Genomic DNA, 20,621 nt, shown 5'->3' on the forward strand with positions numbered 1-20,621 from the left:
CTCCAGAGAACATGTCTCCACTGCTCTAGAGTCCAGTGGTGGCGTGCTTTACACCACTGCATCCGTCGCTTTGCATTGCACTTGGTGATGTAAGGCTTGGATGCAGCTGCTCGGCCATGGAAACCATTCCATGAAGCTCTCTACGCACTGTTCTTGAGCTAATCTGAAGGCCACACGAAGTTTGGAGGTCTGTAGCTATTGACTCTGCAGAAAGTTGGCGACTTCTGCACACTGTGTGCCTCAGCACGCGCTGACCCCGCTCTGTGATTTTATGACGCCTACCACTTCGTGGCTGAGTTGCTGTTGTTCCCAATTGCTTCCACTTTCTTATAATACCACTAACAGTTGACAGTGGAATATTTAGTAGTGAGGAAATTTCACGATTGGACTTATTGCACATGTGGCAACCTATCACGGTACCACACTTGAATTCACTGAACTCGTGAGAGCGACCCACTCTTTCACAAATGTTTGTAGAAGCAGTCTGCATGCCTAGGTGCTTGACTTTATACACCTGTGGCCATGGAAGTGATTGGAACACCTGAATTCAATGATTTGGAGGGATGTCCCAAAACATTTGGCAATATAGTGTATATATATATATATATATATATATATATATATATATAATTTATAAAACTGGCAATTTTCATTTGAAATATGATAATCCAGGACAGCAAAAGACACTTTTTTCATATAAGAACAAGATTATGACAGAGTTTTAACATTGTACATCAAAATAGTACAAGGTTTACTTTGCATAAAGTTCATTCTATGCAGTACTGCTTTTTGTGCCATCATTTGTTTGTTCACTCATCTGATTTTTCAGTGATGCTGTTTCAGCCTCTCCCATATGGGGGCGTTTTGCACTTTAAGTCACTGACGAAACTCTGTAACAGACTCTCAGAAGATACACATGCTGCCTTTGATTCAGATGAAGAGAGAAGATGACCATCATTCTCATTACTTTAACAGCATTATTCATTAGCCATACCGGTAAACACTGACCTTTCACAATTTAATGCATTGTGTCAAGGATGTTGTACGATTCAGGTGGAAATCACTGATTATTTTATATATATAATAATTCCTCAATTAATCTTTTATTACAGGAAGGTCTTCTGCAGCTAACAAGGTTCACCAGACTCCTCCTGATTTAATCAAGGATATACAGAAATCTACAACTCTTTCCTGTTCTCACTCCATACGTGACCATCAGGTTATGCTGTGGTACAAACGATCCGAAAACAAACAGTTACAGCTTCTTGGATATCTAAATTCAAAGTTCCCATATCCTGAAGAGTCCCTGAAAACCAAAATCGAGTTGGATGGAGATGGAAGCAATGAAGCAAAACTTACCATCAAAAATCTGCAGCCAGATGACAGTGCAGTTTATTTCTGTGCAGTGAGATTAGACACAGTGCTACAGGAGTCTGTGATCTCTGACAAAAACCTCCTCCTTCAGAGCAGCACAAATCTTCCACCTGCTGTAGGCTTCCACACTACATGTACACTGCAGACATGATCATATATGTAATCCTTCTGTACAGGTTCTGTAATTTGCTTCCTGACATTTATTATATGTTACATTTAAAAAAGTAAAATGAGTCCACCTCAGACCTCTATGTCAAATCCAACATGATTGGATGTCAATGTATAACAGTTTGATTAGTTAAATTCCGTAGATACGTAATTATGTGCACATGTACACAATTCCTCTAAAATACAATCGATTAATTTGGTACCTTTTTAAAATTATATTATTACCAAAATCTATCTCATTAACATAGTTATTTTATGTCAGTTAATGCATTTTCATTGTAAATTTGATATGTACATTACATGTACATTATATCTTAGCTTATAAACATGCCTTAATGATTAAAAAGATGGCTTAAGTAGAAGAAAGTGTGCTAAATCAAAATTCAGCATGTGACAAGAAGACTTGAATTGCTTTTGATGTCATTTCCTCCAGCTGATCCTCAACAGGATGCATTTACGGTCCTCATCTCTTGCCACTTCTTTTGCCACTACGAACCAGTATGATCAGTGTTATAATCAGTCTAACTTTCCTGCTTTACTGGACTCCAGGTAGTATATAGTCTAGAAACTGATAATCAATTGTAATTCTAAATGAAGTCATTATTTTAAATCATTTGTTGTCCTTTAGTTTTAGCCGGAGAGAATGGAGTCACCCAAAACCCCAGTGTTGCCTGGCATCTGAAAGGAGAAGCTGCTGAAATGAAGTGCAGTCATAATAAAGGTGTTAGCTATTATCAGATGGATTGGTACAGACAGCGCCAAGGAGAGAGTATGGAGCTCATCGTGTACACATCGACCAGCAGTGAACCAGAGTTTGGCTCTGTTGATAAAAAGAAATTTTCTGCTGTTAAAGAAATTGCTGCAGATGGATCTTTAACTGTGAAGGATGTGGATACAGAGGACAGCGCTGTATATTTCTGTGCAGTAAGAGAACACAGTGTTACAGAGCTACTGCACTGCTGAACAAAAACACCTGCACTGATGTTACTGCACTAACTAATAAAACAGACAGAGGGAGTCCTAATGTAATAAATAATCAGAGTAATCTCTTTTCCTTTTTCAAAACTGGGCAGTGGAACTCAAAACATGTCTCACTATTCCAGACTATTATCATATAGACTGTCCACTGGAGATGGAACAATAACATAATAATAATAACTCAGTTAAATATTATTGGAGTGCAGTGGAATCCATGTGTACTTTTCAGCTGAATACATGCCAGGACATGACTGTATAATACTGTACAATAATTCAGTACAGAATGGTTATAAACCTTTACTATCATCCAGAGAAATAGCATTGTATAAACACTGCAGCTAGCTTAAGCTCATCCTATAATATAAAATTGACTTCTACCCTCATTTGTTTGATCACTCATTCGACTTTGCAGTGATATCATTTAGCTCTGTTTCAAAAGGAGGGATTTTGTACAACATTACTGCATCAGTCATACCATAGCATAGCATACCAGTAATCCAACATTTTCTGTTAATCTTAAATTACGAAAAATAACGTGATAAAGCTGTTATGGAAAATGCTAAATAAATGTCTCTTTTTAACCTGTTTATATGGAGCATCTTCCATGCAAGTCCCTGTGTAAGCTGTTATTATAGTAACAATAATATATTAGAATAATTACATTAATATAAACCTTGTAGCTGGCACTACTATCAATACCTTCTGACTAATCAAAATCAAGCATTAAATAATGCTGGGGTAATTTTTAATGCATTGTTAGAACCTTTTTTTTTTTTTTTTTTTTGACAACCACCATTGAGCTACTTTTGGAAAAGGACTATTGCTATTTTCTGATAATCTGTACAAGTATTGTACATCAGACTGTGACGTGCATCATTAAATTTGAAAAACTTAAGCAAGGACAGTGTTCTTTCCACTTTGGCCTAATTTCTATACTTCTCAACACAGATGCAGTTCTTATTTTCCTCATATGTGGCACTGTGCTGTTAAATTGTGGGAGGAAACCTGATCACATGTTTTACTACATCAGACACTTAAGTGCAATATCAGCTCAGTTTAAAACAGACATTCAGACTTTCAACATGATCCGAGCTGCCAGTGTTATATGGGTTTTAATGATATGTCCCGGAGGTATATTTTTATTTGTACTGATGTTATTTAAGCAGTGTCATATTAATTTCACTTGATATCATTCCAATCAATATTCTTTCTGATTGCAGGGTTTTCTCAGAGTAATCGTGTCATCCAGAATCCTCCTGATCTCTTTGGCAACCATAAAGAATCTGTTAAAATCCAGTGTGAACACAGTGTACCAAATTATAATCAAATCAACTGGTACAGACAAAATCAAGACCAGGGACTGATCTTAATTGGATATCAATATGGAAAGTCATCACCACAAATAGAAGATGATTTTAAGCTTAAAGTGGAAATGGCTGGGGATGGAAACCAAAATGGCTCTTTGACCATCAAAAATCTTTTATCCAGTGACAGTATGGTGTACTTCTGTGCTGCGTATTACACAGTGCTGCATATCTGCTTTATTCAGTACAAAAACCACTGTGTAAATGTTTTCAACACCTCATTAACACCTGCTCCTGTGGCCTGGAACTGACACATTGCCAGTGTTTTTTTTACAGAAAAATCACACTTACATAATTAGAAACAATTCTATACGCATCTAAACTATGAGCAGCTCTATTAAGCTCAAACATGCCTTAAACAATGAAGTAACACCTGTAAATATAAATGTAATAATTTATCACATTTCCTTTCATCCAAAGTAATTAGCAGGTAAGCAGAGACCAGTCTTAGCACAGAGCTGAGCAGTTAAGGGTTAAGGACTGTTCTTAAGGCCAAACAGCGATTCTCTGGCTAACAGTCACAAGGGCAGAACCTTAACTGATGAGCTACTATGTTTCTTGATCACTTAAATATGAGCATTCAAGCCCTAGGATAAGATCAGTCATCTGTACTCCTCACAGCAGTTTTAAAACAAATCATTTCCTGAAAAATAGTCTTTAATCAGTGATGGCTGGATGTGATATTAGATGGGAGCTAATATTAATGGGCTAATATCTAATATCTATCAACAGCTTGACAATGAATCTAACATGGTTGAGCAGTTTTCCTTTATTCTTTTTCTAGAAAAACTTGTATAAGTGCTTTTTAGTCGATCAGAAACATATGCTCATTCTAGTATTTAAAAAAAAACTACTTCTGTTATTGAGGAGTTAGTATAACGAATTTCAAGACAAATGTGCAGTTAATTCTGTAAAACTCACTACAGCACTGAACAAAAAAGTGTGGATATTCTTCTGGTCTTTAGGTGGTGCTGTAGTTTCACTCATTTATTTAAGTGGGTGGAGAATGTTTCTCATGTCTAACTATGATCTACACCTGACATGGCTTTTGCTGATTAAAAAACTACTTTGAGATCTGTGATATATAAGCATGATCGTGATAAGCATATGTGTTTCCCTTTGCTGTCATGTTCTTGTATTTATTTATTTATTTTTTTTGTGAGCATGTTTTCTTTGTTCTGAAAAAAAAAATTCACATGCCATTCATTACCATGATGTAGTACTCATATTGTGTTAATCTACAGTATATAATGCCATTAAGTCATGTATCTCCACTGCTAATGTCATGCCAGATTCTGAGTCTAATTAAAATTTTGTTAATATATGAAATAGATACAGTATATCGACAATTGCTTTATTAATGTGATTTGGCTAGTAAAGCTGTGTCTAACACTTTTTTCTGGGTTCTTTGATTTGCAAAGATGTTCATCAAAGTCTTGCTGATGTGCTGTGTTTGCCTGAAGAGAGTGTAACTCTAACCTGTAACCACAGCATCACTGCTGTCATAATTATTATAAAACTTGTATTTTCTTTCCCTTTTGCAGACTATTGACTGCTTTGTGATGGCACTTAGTAAAATGCTTAAAATAAGCATTTATTTGATCAGAGAAACAATACATGGGGAGCTAAATGTAAATAAGGTTATGGATGGAAAGAAATGTCTCAAGAAAAACAAGAAAATAACTTATAGCATATACTATTTATATTAAAATATATAATAATATAATTAATTTTATATTTAAAAATAGATACCAAAATGTAATCTGTTTTAACGTTTATTTTTCAATCTGCTTTCTTTAAAGGTGAGAATAGCAGTTTTTAAGTCAAAAGTCTTGCTCTTTGAAAGGAAGAAAAAAAAACAAATGATGTCGATTACCAGTCTCTCTCTCTCTCTCTCTCTCTCTCTCTCTCGCTCTCGCTCTCTCTATGTTACTGCTGCTGACTGATTAGATGTTGGTGATTCTGACTCTTTGTACTCCACAAACCTTCCTGACCCATCCTATTGCTCTGCTTCTGCTTGGAGTTTCCTTCACCTGAGAATCACTCGCTGCTGCTGAGGACGTTCCCACATGGACAGCCTAAAGATATTTCCTTATTTAATTCATATTGTTACTATCACCTCTTCATAACCTCTTTTATTGTTTTTTTAATATTTGAAAATATGGTTTAATTACAAGAAAGCATGCTAATTCAGTATTCAGCATGTGACAGGAAGACTTGAAATGGTTTTGATGTCATTTCCTCCAACCTCCATCTAATAAATCAAATTCAATCTAATTAACAGAATATTGATCTCATTGCAATGCAAACCACTTTTAGTTTCTACTATGTTTCATTAAAACTATACATGGTGACATTTTCTCTAAAAATTTGGTTTATTTATCATAATTTTCATCACTATGTGACAGAAGAAAATATGGTCATTTTTCTAAATATCTGAGAAATAATAGTAAACTCAACTCATAATACTTGAGTGCTATGAGAGAATCCACTGGTACTTTTTAGCTAGATACATGTGTGTATGCAATACTGCACTGCAGATTTCTTAACCTAGATCAACTTTTGCCCACTTTTTGTACCTAAAATATAGAGTGTTTTATGTTATTTATTTATTTTTTTAAGTTACAGTGATAAAAAAAACAACAACATATTTTTCACTACTGTGTCAGCTATAAGAGGAGAAAGTTTTGCAAACGGCTCTCTGCAACAAGACACAATTTAAAGTAAGACTCTATACCAAATAGTTTGTAAATTATCAAGTAATAAGCACATTATTGTAAATTATTGTGGAATATGTAAATTATTGTAGACGATAGAACAATATATAATCTTCAATCTCAGGGGGATTGTTGCAGACCTCAGTGGGTTAAATATCAAGATAAAAATTCATTGGATGTAGTACTCATGTCCCACTAATTCATTGACTACATGTCTTTTTTTTATTGATGCAGTTTGTGTCTCCCTCTTATGGGGGCGTTTTGCACCACTGTTACTTTACTCTGAAAGTCTAGCAGCAGGTTCACAGTCAGAAAAAGAATCAAGATGATCACTGCTCTTGTGACTTTTACTGCATCATTCATCTGCCATAATGGTAATCATATACCTTACACATTTTAATTTCACATTGTGGCAACCATGCTATACAATATAGGTGGAAAGTGGTGAGTTAATGTTGGGTGAGTTCATATGTACAATAATTGCCAAATAAATTCAATCTTTTATTTTCATACAGGAAGGTCTTCTGCAGCTAACAATGTTCACCAGACTCCTCCTGATTTAATCAAGGATATACAGAAATCTACAACTCTTTCCTGTTCTCACTCCATACGTGACCATCAGGTTATGCTGTGGTACAAACAATCCGAAAACAAACAGTTACAGCTTCTTGGATATCTAAATTTAAATTTCCAATATCCTGAAGATTCCCTAAAAAACAAAATCGAGTTGGATGGAGATGGACGCAATGAAGGGAAACTTAACATCAAAAACCTGCAGCCAGATGACAGTGCAGTTTATTTCTGTGCAGTGAGATTAGACACAGTGCTACAGGATCTCTGACAAAAACCTCCACCTTCAGAGCAGCACAAATCTTCCACCTGCTGTAGGCTTCCACACTACATGTTCAACAACCACCATTAAACTACATTACATACATGATCACTGGTTCTGCAATTTGTTTCTTGACATTTATTATCTGTTACATTTAGAAAAGTGAAATAAGGCCTGTGATCACACTTTTATTTTTAGGGTCATTATCATAACTACATGCATTTTGAACTATTCAGTTGAACGTTTTATTTTTACAAATGTTTTTACTTTTTATTTGAAAGAGAATATCTATAATTTGCAGAGAAATATGCTGGCCCACCTCAGGCTTGTACAGAGTATCCTGAGTTATATTAAACATTTTGTGACATAAGCCATGAAACCTATCATTGTCAATAATGCAATTCACACAATTATATGATATTTAATGTAATTTGTTTATTGCAGTTTTTTTTTTTTTTTTTTACAAATACTGTGCCACATATTGATTATTCACACTATGATTAATTACAATAAGTAAAAAAAAAAGTATGCAATTTTACAAAAATAAAGCTGTCAAAATCATGCTGATATTTTGCTTTCCTTTTATGAATGTCGTACCAAAAAGAGTCTGTTCAAACAAACAAACAAACAAACAAAAATAAAAAGTAAACTTTAAATAACAAAATTAACTTAGGTCTTAATTACAATAAAAGGTGTTAATTCAGCATGTGACAGGAAGACTTGATCACAAAGAAATGGTTTTGATGCCATTTCCTCCAACTGATCCTCAACAGGATGTATTTGCAGCAGTCTGTGGTCCTCATCTCTTGATACCTCTCTTGCCACTAGGAACCAGTATGATCAGTGTTATAATCAGTCTGACTTTCCTGCTTTACTGGACTCCAGGTACAATATATGTAGTCTAGAAACTGAACATGACTTGTGAATCCAAATGAAGTCATTATTTTAAATCATTTGTTGTCCTTTAGTTTTAGCAGGAGAGAATGGAGTCACCCAAAACCCCAGTGTTGCCTGGCATCTGAAAGGAGAAGATGCTGAAATGAAGTGCAGTCATAATAAAGGTGGCAGCTATTATCAGATGTACTGGTACAGACAGCGCCAAGGAGAGAGTATGGAGTTCATCGTGTACACCACAGCCAGTAGTGAACCAGAGTTTGGCTCTGTTGATAAAAACAAATTTTCTGCTGTTAAAAAATTAGCTACAAATGGATCTTTAACTGTGAAGAATCTGGATACAGAGGACAGCGCTGTATATTTCTGTGCAGTAAGAGAACACAGTGTTACAGAGCTACTGCACTGCTGAACAAAAACACCTGCACTGATGTTACTGCACTAACTAATAAAACAGACAGAGGGAGTCTTAATGTAATACATGTTTAGAATAATTCTTTTTTTCTTTTTCAAAACTGGGCAGTGGAGCTCAACACATATTTCACTATTCCACACTATTACACAATATTATCATATAGGCTGTTCACTGGAGATGGAGCAAAAACTTTCTTAAATACCCAGTTAAATTTTACTGGAATACATGTCAGGACATTAACGTGAAATACTGAGATGCAAGAATGGTGATAAAGATTTAGGTGATAAAGGTTTAGCATTATCAAGAGAAATAGCATTACATAAACATTGCAGCTGAATTAAGCTGTGATTTATGATTTGTACCCTCATTTGTCTGATCACTTATTTGACTTTGCAGTGACGTCAGTTAGCTCTCTGTTTCAAAAGGGGGAATTATGTACAACATTAGGGTAACAGACTACAGATTTTGCCACTGAATCAGAGCGAGCTTGCTTTTGTCACATTTACTGCATTTATCATGTAGCATATCAGAAATCCTACACTTCTTGTAATTTAATAAGGAAAAATAACATGATGGGGCATGCTGTTATAAGAAAATAATGAATGATGTGATTGCCTGATGTAGCCATTACCACCCTAAATTTAATTATTTTCTAATAATCCCTTACACGCCAACAACAATTACAACTCTTTCTTAATTCAAGAGCATCATCATACCTTTCATTTGTTTATACTTATATTTAATGTTGTGGAATGTGGTCACAGCAAGTTAGTTACTGTAATCACTTACTGTACAGCAGCTATAAACAGTCATCCCCTCACCAGCCTCTTTTTTCTTATGTTGTCTTATGTTGTGTCTTTGTCTTAAGTTATTATACAAAAAAAAAAAAAAAAAAAAGAGCTTGTCATGATACAATAATTACATGTTTAACCTGTTTATGTGGAAAGTCTGCCATACAATTCCCCATGATAATGATATGATGTAATGATAAAGATAATATATTAGAATGATAATGCTAGAAAGATAGTAATGATAATATATTAGAATAACTGCATTCATATAAACCTTGTAGCTGGCACTACTGTCAATACCTTCTGACTAATCAAAATCAAGCATTAAACAATGCTGAGATTTAATCATTTTTAATGCATTTTTGGAACCACCATCTGGAAAAGAACTATTGCTCTTCTTTAATAATGTGTATTTTACATCAGATTGTGACGTGCATCATTAAATTTGAAAAACGTAAGCAAGGACAGTATTCTTTCCACTTTGGCCTTATTTCTGTACTTCTCAACACAGATGCAGTTCTTATTTTCCTCATATGTGGTGCTGTGCTGTTAAAGTTTGGGAGGAAACCTGATCACATGTTTTACTACATCAGACACTTAAGTGCAATATCAGCTCAGTTTAAAAAAGACATTCAGACTTTCAACATGATCCGAGCTGCCAGTGTTATATGGGTTTTAATGATATGTCCTGGAGGTATATTTTTATTTATATTGATGTTATTTAAGCAGTGTTATATTAATTTCCTTTTGTATCATTCCAATCAATATTCTTTCTCACTGCAGGGTTTTCACAGAGTAATCGTGTCATCCAGAATCCTCCTGATCTCTTTGGAAACCATAAAGATTCTGTTATAATCCAGTGTGAACACAGTGTACCAACTTATAATCAAATCAATTGGTACAGACAAAGTCAAGACCAGGGACTAACATTTATTGGATATCAAATAGGAAAGTCATCACCACAAATCGAAAAGGATTTTGAGCTTAAAGTGGAAATGGCTGGGGATGGAAACAAAAATGTCTCTTTGACCATCAAAAATCTTTTATCCAGTGACAGTATGGTGTACTTCTGTGCTGCATATTACACAGTGCTGCATATCTGCTTTATTCAATACAAAAACCTCTGTGTAAATATTCTCAACACCTCATTAACACCTGCTCCTGTGGCCTGGAACTGACACATTGCAAGTGTTTTTTTTACAGAAAAGCTTACATAATTAGAGGCAACTGCCAATGTCTTCTATCTAAAATATGAGCAGCTCTATTAACTTCAAATATGCCTTTAATAATGGACTAACACTTGTAAATGTAAATTTAATGATTTATCACATTTCATGATACCCAAACTGACTTACACGTCAAGCAGAGACCAGTCTAAGCACAGAGCTGAGCAGTTCATAATGCCAAACTATAGTTCTCTGCGTAAAACCAAGATGAATCATCTGAGCTCTTCACAGATGTTTAAAAAAAAAGCATTTCCTCAAAAAGTGATGGCTAATCAGTGATGGCTGGTCATGATATTAGATGGAAGGACTAAAATATAATAATAATAATAATAACAATAATAATAATAATAATATCTACCTTGACAATGAAACTTTCAGGGATGACATAATATTTGATACACATACCAAATAGATATCTGCATTCTGTGCGTGTGTGTGTTGGAAGCCTGCAATTCTCTACTGGGTTCATGTTATGTTTCCTCTGAATATCACATTTGGTAAACAGAAACGTTTATTGAACAATGTGTGCTTAGTCTCTACTTTTAGTTACTCCTGTACAGGCTTTTTGGGGAAAAAAATGATTATACATTAAATAATTCACCTCAATCACATTCTTTACACTTGTGACTGTATTTCATGTGCATTTGACCTTTGCAGACAGTACCCACTTGCAGATGGAATTGCACAGGCCTAAACTATTCAGCTTCCTGACCAGTACCCTCTGTCCTGACAGTCTGCATAAATCTGCACTCTGGGCTAGAAAGAAATCAGTCCCAAAGTTGCTTCTTCAGACCATTCTGTGGATTTTTCCACCTATATATATCTTATAGGTGGTGCGCCTGCAAAAGAACAAAATAATCCAGTTTAAAATTTTAGACTTTGACAGTGGTGGGTCAGAGATCAGGGCTCTGGACTACTGACCAGGAGGATCAGTTGTGAGTTCAAATCCTGGTACTGCCTAGCTGCTGTTTTTGAGCCCTTGAGCAAGGTGCTTGACCCATATGTGCTCAGCTAAATTGGTTTGTACAGTATAAAAGTGTCTGCCAAATGAATAAATATAAATGCAGGTAATCTCAGTTCCTTGTTCACTGTATTCTCATGTTGATGGTGAACCAGACTATGGGAATTGTGGCTCAACAAAAAAGCGTTTGCCCTATTATCTGTAAATCATGAGTTTGAATCCTGATGATGCCACAGCCATCTGTGGACACTAGCCAATCATGGTCAGCTGTGGGCTCATACATGCGGAAGGGGATGGATAGCACTTATATATTTCTTTCCTCTGCATGTGTTGGGCCATCCCCAATGAGCCATTACATGAGCAGCAGTTTGAAAAGATGTGGTTGGCTGGCTTGGAGGAAACATGTGATTGCCTTCACCCTCCCTGGTTGGTAGCTATCATGTGACAGGGGAGAGATGCCTGAATGGTGGTAATTGACCTTGACTAAATTATGGAGAGAATCAGGAAAAAAAAAGAAACATATTGTCATTCTAGTATAAATAGGTCAGTGTCTAAGAATTTTCTCAAGTTAACACCCTGTGGTGAGGAGTTAGAATATTGAATTTTATTCATCTGGTCCTTAGGTGGTGCTGCAGTTTCATGTATTTATTTAAATCTCTAATTTCAGAGTAATGGGTGTGATCATAGTATTCATCAGTGTAATGATGTCACATCCTGTCTCCTCACTGACATTATGAGGTCTGATCATGTGTCACATTTTACTGTTTTGAATTAAATGTAGATCATTTGTGTCTTTCACTGGTTTGAATAAATGAATATGATTATATTTCCATTTAAATTAATAATCTCTCTGAGCTGCCTCTCAGGTAATATTAGAGTTGATATGTATCTATACAAAAAAGTATTACAAATGTTTTTTTTACTGTTTTACAAATGTTTTACTGCAATTTATATAATTTCCATGTAGGATTAGATACACAAGATAAATCAATGTTTAATCCTCTTTTTTCAATCTAGGTTTTTTCTTTTGCAAAGACGTCCATCAAAGTCCTGCTGATGTGCTGTGTTTGGCTAATGAGAATGTAACTCTAACCTGTAACCACAGCATCCCAAGCTATTACACAATATTGTGGTATCAGAGAACACATGGAGACACTAGCTTGAAACTCATTGCATATGTTTATCGTAGCGTTACTAAACAAGTTGAGAAAGATTATGAAGGTAATTTTACAGTGAGTGGAGATGGAGAGTCATCAGCTTCTCTACAAATTCCCAAAGCAAGACAAGTGCTGCACAGCGCTCTGTACTTCTGTGCAGCTTCTTACATACAGTGTCGCACACGTCCTCTTGTTAAAACAAAAAACTGTCTTTAGCAAACTACACAACCCCATACACCTGTTTAAACACATCACAAGTCACATTACACACCAAACTGTTGACATTATTCCAATATTAAACCACTCTCTCAATATGATAACACTTTGTGATGCCATTATTTCTTAATTCAAGAGAAACACAATGTTCTAATTATAATATTCTCCTCAAGCAGTGAGGTATTTTCTTCTTTTAAAGAGCTACATTTCTTAAATGAAAATATATTAAAAAAAGAACACTGATCAAGATCTGTTTTTATGTTTAACCGTGTGTTGCCTGTCTGGTATTTATTTATTTATTAAAAGTAGATTTTTAGAAGATCAGAGAAACATTACATGACACAAAAACTAGAGGAAAATGTAAATAAGGCTGTGGAAGGAATAAAATATTGGAGACTCAAAAAACCTACCTTCTGATTATGAAATCAAGAAGGTAAGTTATATTTATATTCTCCAGTAATCCAGATTGTATGAAAATTTAGTGGATTTACAGATTGCAGAACTGAACTTGCCACTACTACGATTTTTCAGTGCTGCAAACTAACAAACTAAAAACCATCTATCCTCCTTTGGCCTGTGAATAATATAATGTTGCAAATAATATGAATAAAAATTCGGAATAGACCCAGGTTTCTTATTTATATTCTCTTTGAAATCTGAGTTCTTCCAGATTGCAGAACTCAATCTGCCAGTGTTATGTGTTTCAGAGTCATCTGTCTTCTTCTGGCCTGTGAATGTTATAGTGTTGCACATAATAGATTCTGTATTATAAACCCATCCCTCAGAGCTCTCCTAATTAATATTTAAATGAGCAGCCTTATATTTCACATTAAATGGTGTAATAATAGGGCTTTGTCACATAATAATGTCATATACTACTTACAATAAGAATGTATTAACATATAATTAATTATAATTATAAGCACTATTAAATACAAAATCTACTTAAATTTACAAAATCTACTTAAATTTTTTAAACACTTTTTTCGACCCAGGTTCCTTAAAGGTAGGCTCAGCAGGTTTTAAATCATAACACTTTATAATATTTGCTCTGTGAAAGGAAATGAAACAAATGTTGTGGACCACCAATCACAACCAATCAGCACAAGGATCAGATCTAGGAAGTTCAATCTCTTGTACCAGCATTAAGGCGGTCTGTCCTAGGCATGTCCTTTGAGTACTTGTCTTTAGATGAAGTATTACAGTGCGACGGTTATAATTATTGTAATTTTGAGTATCAAAAACAGCTCACTTCTGCCCAAATAGGTGATTATGCCTTTAATTTGCAAAGATGGGGATGTGTTGTTTTTGTCTGAGGAGTGTGTAACACTTTCCTTTTAGGTGGTGCTGTAGTTTTAATAATTTGTCTTTACCTGAAGCACCTTCCAACTGTGGCAGAATAAAATTTGAGCCTGCATATGAACAGGTTTAGGATAAAGAGCCTTATTGAGTGCAGTCATATGATTTTAACTCAACCTTCTGGTCATAAGCACAAAACTTAACCACTAAGCTGTCTCATTTTAAGTGTGCAGCAAATGAATGAGCATATATATATAATAAATGAGCATATATTTCTTTTAGTGTCACAATGAACTGTTCATTCAGTGTGCATTAATTTCTTCAGTGACAACCAATGGAAAGTAATGTAGAACCATCGTAAATCAGCATGACAGTACAAAAAAAAAGTCTTTGGCTCTCTCTTCTGGATGATATAATATGTGATATGTGATAACATCCCACTTCACAAACTCTGTACTATATGTTTCATTAAGTGGTTTCCCATTTGTTATTTGTAACAGCAGACACAAATTTCAGAGTAATGGGTGTGATCATAGTGTTCACGAGTATAATGATGTCACATCCTCTCTCCTCACTGACACTATAAGGCCTGATTCATGTGTCACATTTTACTGATTTGGGTCAAATGTAGATCATTAATCTCTTTCACCGATCCTAATAAAGCAATATGATTACATTTCCACTGAAACTCATCATCTGTGTGAGCTGCCTCTCAGGTAATAACAGCACTGATACAAACACTTGGAAAAATCTAATATACCTAATATTTACTAAAATGCATTCTACAGTATATTAGTGAGCATGTACTGCAATTTATTAAATTTCCATACATTAGATATATTAAAAACTGTCTGTGAGGAAGTGACCTGGCCCTATTGGTTAACACACACACCGCAACTTACCTCATTCTTCCTCCGTAAACCCCTGCTGAGGCGATGTGGGTGCACACGCACGCTGTTAGCATACTGGACTTTCATACACACAAACATATCCACTCCGTTTCATCCCCTGACATTAATTCACGCTGCGCATGACAACACAAACACATACATATATTTGAGTTAATGGTTTACGGTGTCATGTCTTAAATACACACCAGTGGTTTGTGCTTGTTATTGGCTGTGTAGTGGGTTCTTCGTGTGGCGTTTCCTCCATAAGCCGGCCAAACCTGGGCGCCACCTGGTGGCCTGCTATATACTGCCAGAATTGTCGCGAAGCAACCGGAAACAGACTGTGTGTCTCGTAGGGCAATCGCGAAATGTTTTTATGTTTACGTTATATCTCTATTTGCTATTATTGTGTAAAATGTTTTATTTTATAGTGTAAAGATATATAAATATTATGTAGTAGATGGTATCTTAAATAGGTATGTATGATATGGGTGTATTATTGTAAAATATGTGTCTATTTACCCTGTACTATCCTTGTTAGTTGGTTTAAAAGAGAGCCCCAAACTAGAGTGTGGTAGTGATGGGAAGTTCGGGTCATTTTACCGACTCGGACCTTTGAGTCTCGTTCGGTGAAATGAACGAATCTTTTTTTCGAGTCATTTCGTTCATTTCGTTCATTTTAGCAAAATATAATTAAAATGTTACGTGTTACTTCCCTAACACATCTACTACTTACGCAAACGTTGATCACACTACAAACAAGACAAAACTATAATGCTATAAGAAACAGAAAACATTAATTCATTGTTTACCTGGATCTTTAGTCTATGATTAGCTCAACTCACCTCTTACCTGACAAGTCTTCGGGTTTGAGTCGTTCGTTCGTCACGTGACAGCCCCATAAGCTTAACCAATGCAGTCTGAGCCGGAAAGAGAATTGATTAGTTCATCTCTTGTGTCTCTCGAGTCTCTCGAGTCGTTCGTTCTTTTGTCACGTGACCACTTCCCGGATCAGTACCTCAGTCAGTAATACTATAACGTAAAACTGTATTTTTTGTATGTTGGATCATATTTAGGAATTACCACAAAATTATCAAAAGATGTGTAATAAGCATTTTCCTAGAAATAAAAAAGTTCTGTCCATTTCTGTCACTATGTTTTTGTTACTGTTTCTTGAACATCTGTGGTGTTATGTTTTAATAATAATAATAATAATAATAATAATAATAATAATAATTACCATGCGTTTGTAAGGAAGGTTGTAAATTAACTAATTTCTCTATCCAATGCTGTCATGTCACGTGACAAAAGAACGAAAGACTCGAGAGATGAACTAATCAATTCTCTTTCCGGCTCAGACTGCATTGGTTAAGTTTATGGGGCTGTCACGTGATGAACGAACGCCTCAGACCCGAAGACTCGAAACAGGTGAACTAATTCCAGTACACAACCTATAGGATGTTGCGCATGCGCGACTAAAGGACTCACTCCCCGAGACGACTCGTTCTTCCCGAGTCACATTAAACACTGGTTCAAGTTGAACGAATCGTTCAAGAACGACCCATCACTAGAGTGTGGTGTGGCTGGTAGGTTGGTTGTTGTTTTTGAGCGAGTGTGCAACTGTGGTGCCGTGATCAATATTTGTTGGAGTATAAATTATTGTATATAGAGTTAAAGTTTGTTTGTTTGTTAGTTTGTTTGTAACTTTGTATATAGCTTTGCCCCCTTACTGGATCACCTCTCGAGCACTGTAAATAAATCATCACCTTGCACTATAACATCTTGGCGAGTATTGCCATCATTCTTCCCCTTTTCCCCTGGGGTGGGTTTTTTTCTGGAGTCTGTGAAACCACTGCCTCACACTCTCCTGTAAGAGAAATCCATGTTTAACTTTTCTTTTCCAATCTAGGTTCTTTAATTTGCAAAGATGTCCATCAAAGTCCTGCTGATGTGCTGTGTTTGCCTGAAGCAAATGTAACTCTTACCTGTGACCACAGCATCTCGAGATATAACACAATATTGTGGTATCAGAGAACACACAAAGACACCAGTCTGAAACTCATTGGATATGTACGATTCACTACTACTCTAGAAATAGAGAAAGATTATGAAGGTAATTTTACAGTGAGTGGAGATGGAGAGTCATCAGCTTCTCTACACATTCCCAAAGCAAGACAAGTGCCACACAGCGCTCTGTACTTCTGTGCAGCTTATTACACACAGTGATACACACGTCCTCTCCTATAAACAAAAACCTGTCTTTAATCAACTGTACACCTGTTTATCCACATCACAAATCACACTGGAGAACAAACTGCTAACATTAAACCAATATTAAACCACTCTGTGAATATGATAAAAGTTTGTGATGTCATTTTTTGTTTATTCAACAGAGTAATATTCTTCATAATAATATTCTCATCAAGCAGTGAGGTCTATACTTTTTCTTCTAAAGACAAACATATTTTAAAATTATTTTATATTCTGTCTAAGCTAGAAAAACTGTTTTTCTCCTTCTGAAATTTGGAGGGTTTCCAGATTGCAGAACTCAGTCTGCCAGTGCTATGAGTTTCAGAGCTGTAGAATAAACTCTGAAAAATCTGTCCTATGGCATGTGAATGTTATAGTGTTGCGAATAATAGATTCTTTATTACAAATCCATCCCCCAGAGCTCTCCTAATAGATATTTGAACCAGCAGCTTTATATTTTACATTAAATGTGTGATAACAGGGCTTTGTCACATAATGATGTCGCATTCTACTTATAATAAGAATGCATCACAATATAAATACTTTTTATAGGCAGAAACTTAACTACTGTTAAAACTACGTAAATCTCTAAACACTTTTTTCAACCTGAATTCTTTAAAGGTGGAATCAGTTTTTAAGTCATAACACTTTAATACATAACACTGTAATGTTTGCTCTGCGATAGGAATAAAAATTGTGAATTTCTTTTTTATCTTTTTATAGGTTTCAGTCTACAAGAAACTCTGCCTTGTACTGCATAATTAATAGGGAAGTCTTTCATATTCATGATGTAGTGCTCTCCTATATGACATTTGAAAGAATTCACAGTAGTGGGTGTGATCATTGTGTTTATCTATATAATGACATCACATCCTGTATCACCAGTGCTACTGTCATACCAGATCCTGTGTCAAATTGTAAGAACTTGCTGATTATAGTTTACCAGCTTAAATCAATTAATATGATCAGATTTTCCTATAAATTCATCATCAGTGTGTGCTTCCTCTCAGGTAATTTTGTTAATATATGAAATATATACAGTATATCAACAATGTACTCTGTGTAATACATAAATATTGCTTTATTAATGTGACTTGTCTACTAAAACTGTGACTATCACTTTTTTCTAGGTTCTTTGATATGCAAAGATGTTCATCAAAGTCCTGCTGATGTGCTGATTTTGCCTGAAGAGAATGTAACTCTAACCTGTAACCACAGCATCCTGAGCTATAACATGATATTGTGGTATCAAAGAACACAAGGAGACACAAACCTAAAACTCATAGCATACGTTTATGGTACCAGTCCAAAATATGAGGGAAATTATGAAGGTAATTTTACAGTGAGTGGAAATGGGAGATCATCAGCTTCTCTACAAATTCCCAAAGCAAAACAAGTGCTGCACAGCGCTCTGTACTTCTGTGCAGCTTATTACACACAGTGTCACACACGTCCTCTCCTCAAAACAAAAACCTGTCTTTAATCAACTCTAATGTCTCATTCACCTGATTAACCACATCACAAGTCACACTAAACCCCAAACTACTGACATTATTCCAATATTAAACCACTCTGTCAATATGATAACAGTTTATGATGTCTTCTTTTCTTCTTTTAACAGAAACATAATGTATTCATTATGATATTCTCAGCAGCAGTAAACTTTTGGAGTTGTTCTTCTAAAGATGGCACAAGCTAGGTTATTATTATTATTATGTTTAATTGTGTGCTGCGTGGCTGTAGTGAATAAGAGTATATTTGCCATTTGTTTTTGATTTTGTGTTGTATGTCTGACTTGACTGAGCTGTAACGGTACTTAGGACCAGGAACGGATAAAAAATAAGCAAAAACCTCAAATGACAAAAAATGGAGGAAAATGTAAATGCGGCTGTGGACGGAAAGAAAATTGGAGTCTCAAGAAAAGAACTTACCTTCTGCTTATAAATAGACCCAGGTTTCTTATTTATATTCTCTTTGAAATCTGAGTTCATCCAGATTGCAGAACTCAATCTGCCAGTGTTATATGTTTCAGGGTCATCTGTCTTCTTCTGGCCTGTGAATGTTATAGTGTTGCAAATAATAGATTCTGTATTACAAACCCATCCCTCAGAGCTCTCCTAATTGATATGTGAACCAGCAGCCTTATATTTAACATTAAATGGTGTGATAATAGGGCTTATGTACTACAGTTTATGCCCAGGTCTCCTTCATTATTCAGTGAATAACTTCACTTGGATACTATAGTTTTATAGCTGAAAACGAATAAAATCTAAAGGACCCTGGTGCTCGTACAGAAGATCCTTTCAACATACTCAGTACTGTTTGACCTTAGAGCATATAGTTGTGGAAGAAACTCACAATGACCCAGAAGAGGATGGGCTCCCTTTTGAGTCTGGCTCCTCTCAAGGTTTCTTCCTTATGTCATCGCAGGGAGATTTTCCTTGCTACTGTTGCCTCTGGCTTGCTCATTAGGGATCTAAATCTAAATATGGATTTCTGTAAAGCTGCTTTGTGACAATGTCCATTGTAAAAAGTGTTACATAAATAAAACTGAATTGAATAGAAATTGAAAAGTGTCTGACAAATGAATAAATATAAATTCAGTAAACCACAATAAAGGTTTGTTCCCAGTATTCATGTGCTGTTGCTCAACCAAACTAAGTATCTGTATCCAGAGCAGTTTACAGAAGTGCTTTGCAGTCTCCATCAGAAACATATTCTCATTCTAGTATAAACAAATCAGGGTCTAAGAAAAGGCCTACTGTCAGGCTTAAACCCTGTTAGTGAGTATTTAGTTTACTGAATTTCGAGACAGATATGAGGCAGTTAAAATTGTTGCTGAGAATGGCTCTGTAACGGTGAAGAAATTGGATCCAAGAGACACTGCTCTGTATTTCTGTGCTGTCAGTCAATACTGTGGTGAAAACTCACTACACTCAGTACTCACTACTGAACAAAGAATGACAATGTGTGGATATTCATCTGGTCTTTAGGTGGTGCTGCAGTTTCATTCATTTATTTAAGTGGGTGGAGTATGTGAGGTGTTATTTCTCATGATCTACATCTGACTTATGGCTTTTCATTTTTTGTTT

At 35.5% G+C, this 20,621-nt stretch overlaps 2 long non-coding RNA genes across 3 annotated transcripts; one reads left to right on the forward strand and one right to left on the reverse strand.

Annotated features, from left to right (window-relative positions):
• Positions 1-1,886: 1,886 nt before the first annotated feature.
• Positions 1,887-3,853, forward strand: LOC113545089 (uncharacterized). Its single transcript, XR_008302508.1, has 3 exons — positions 1,887-2,091; positions 2,171-3,651; positions 3,741-3,853. It is a non-coding gene; the product is annotated as an uncharacterized LOC113545089 (long non-coding RNA).
• Positions 3,854-7,767: 3,914 nt separating this feature from the next.
• Positions 7,768-16,412, reverse strand: LOC117598368 (uncharacterized). Of its 2 annotated transcripts, none has more exons than XR_004579026.2 (3): positions 16,125-16,412; positions 15,292-15,413; positions 7,768-8,593 (listed from the first exon to the last, which is right to left on the reverse strand). It is a non-coding gene; the product is annotated as an uncharacterized LOC117598368 (long non-coding RNA). The 2 variants fall into 2 exon arrangements; XR_008302505.1 differs by having other exon boundaries at positions 16,132-16,411.
• Between the last annotated feature and the right edge of the window lie 4,209 nt (positions 16,413-20,621).

The sequence above is a fragment of the Pangasianodon hypophthalmus genome, chromosome 10, assembly GCF_027358585.1.
Source record: "Pangasianodon hypophthalmus isolate fPanHyp1 chromosome 10, fPanHyp1.pri, whole genome shotgun sequence".
NCBI lineage: Eukaryota > Metazoa > Chordata > Actinopteri > Siluriformes > Pangasiidae > Pangasianodon > Pangasianodon hypophthalmus.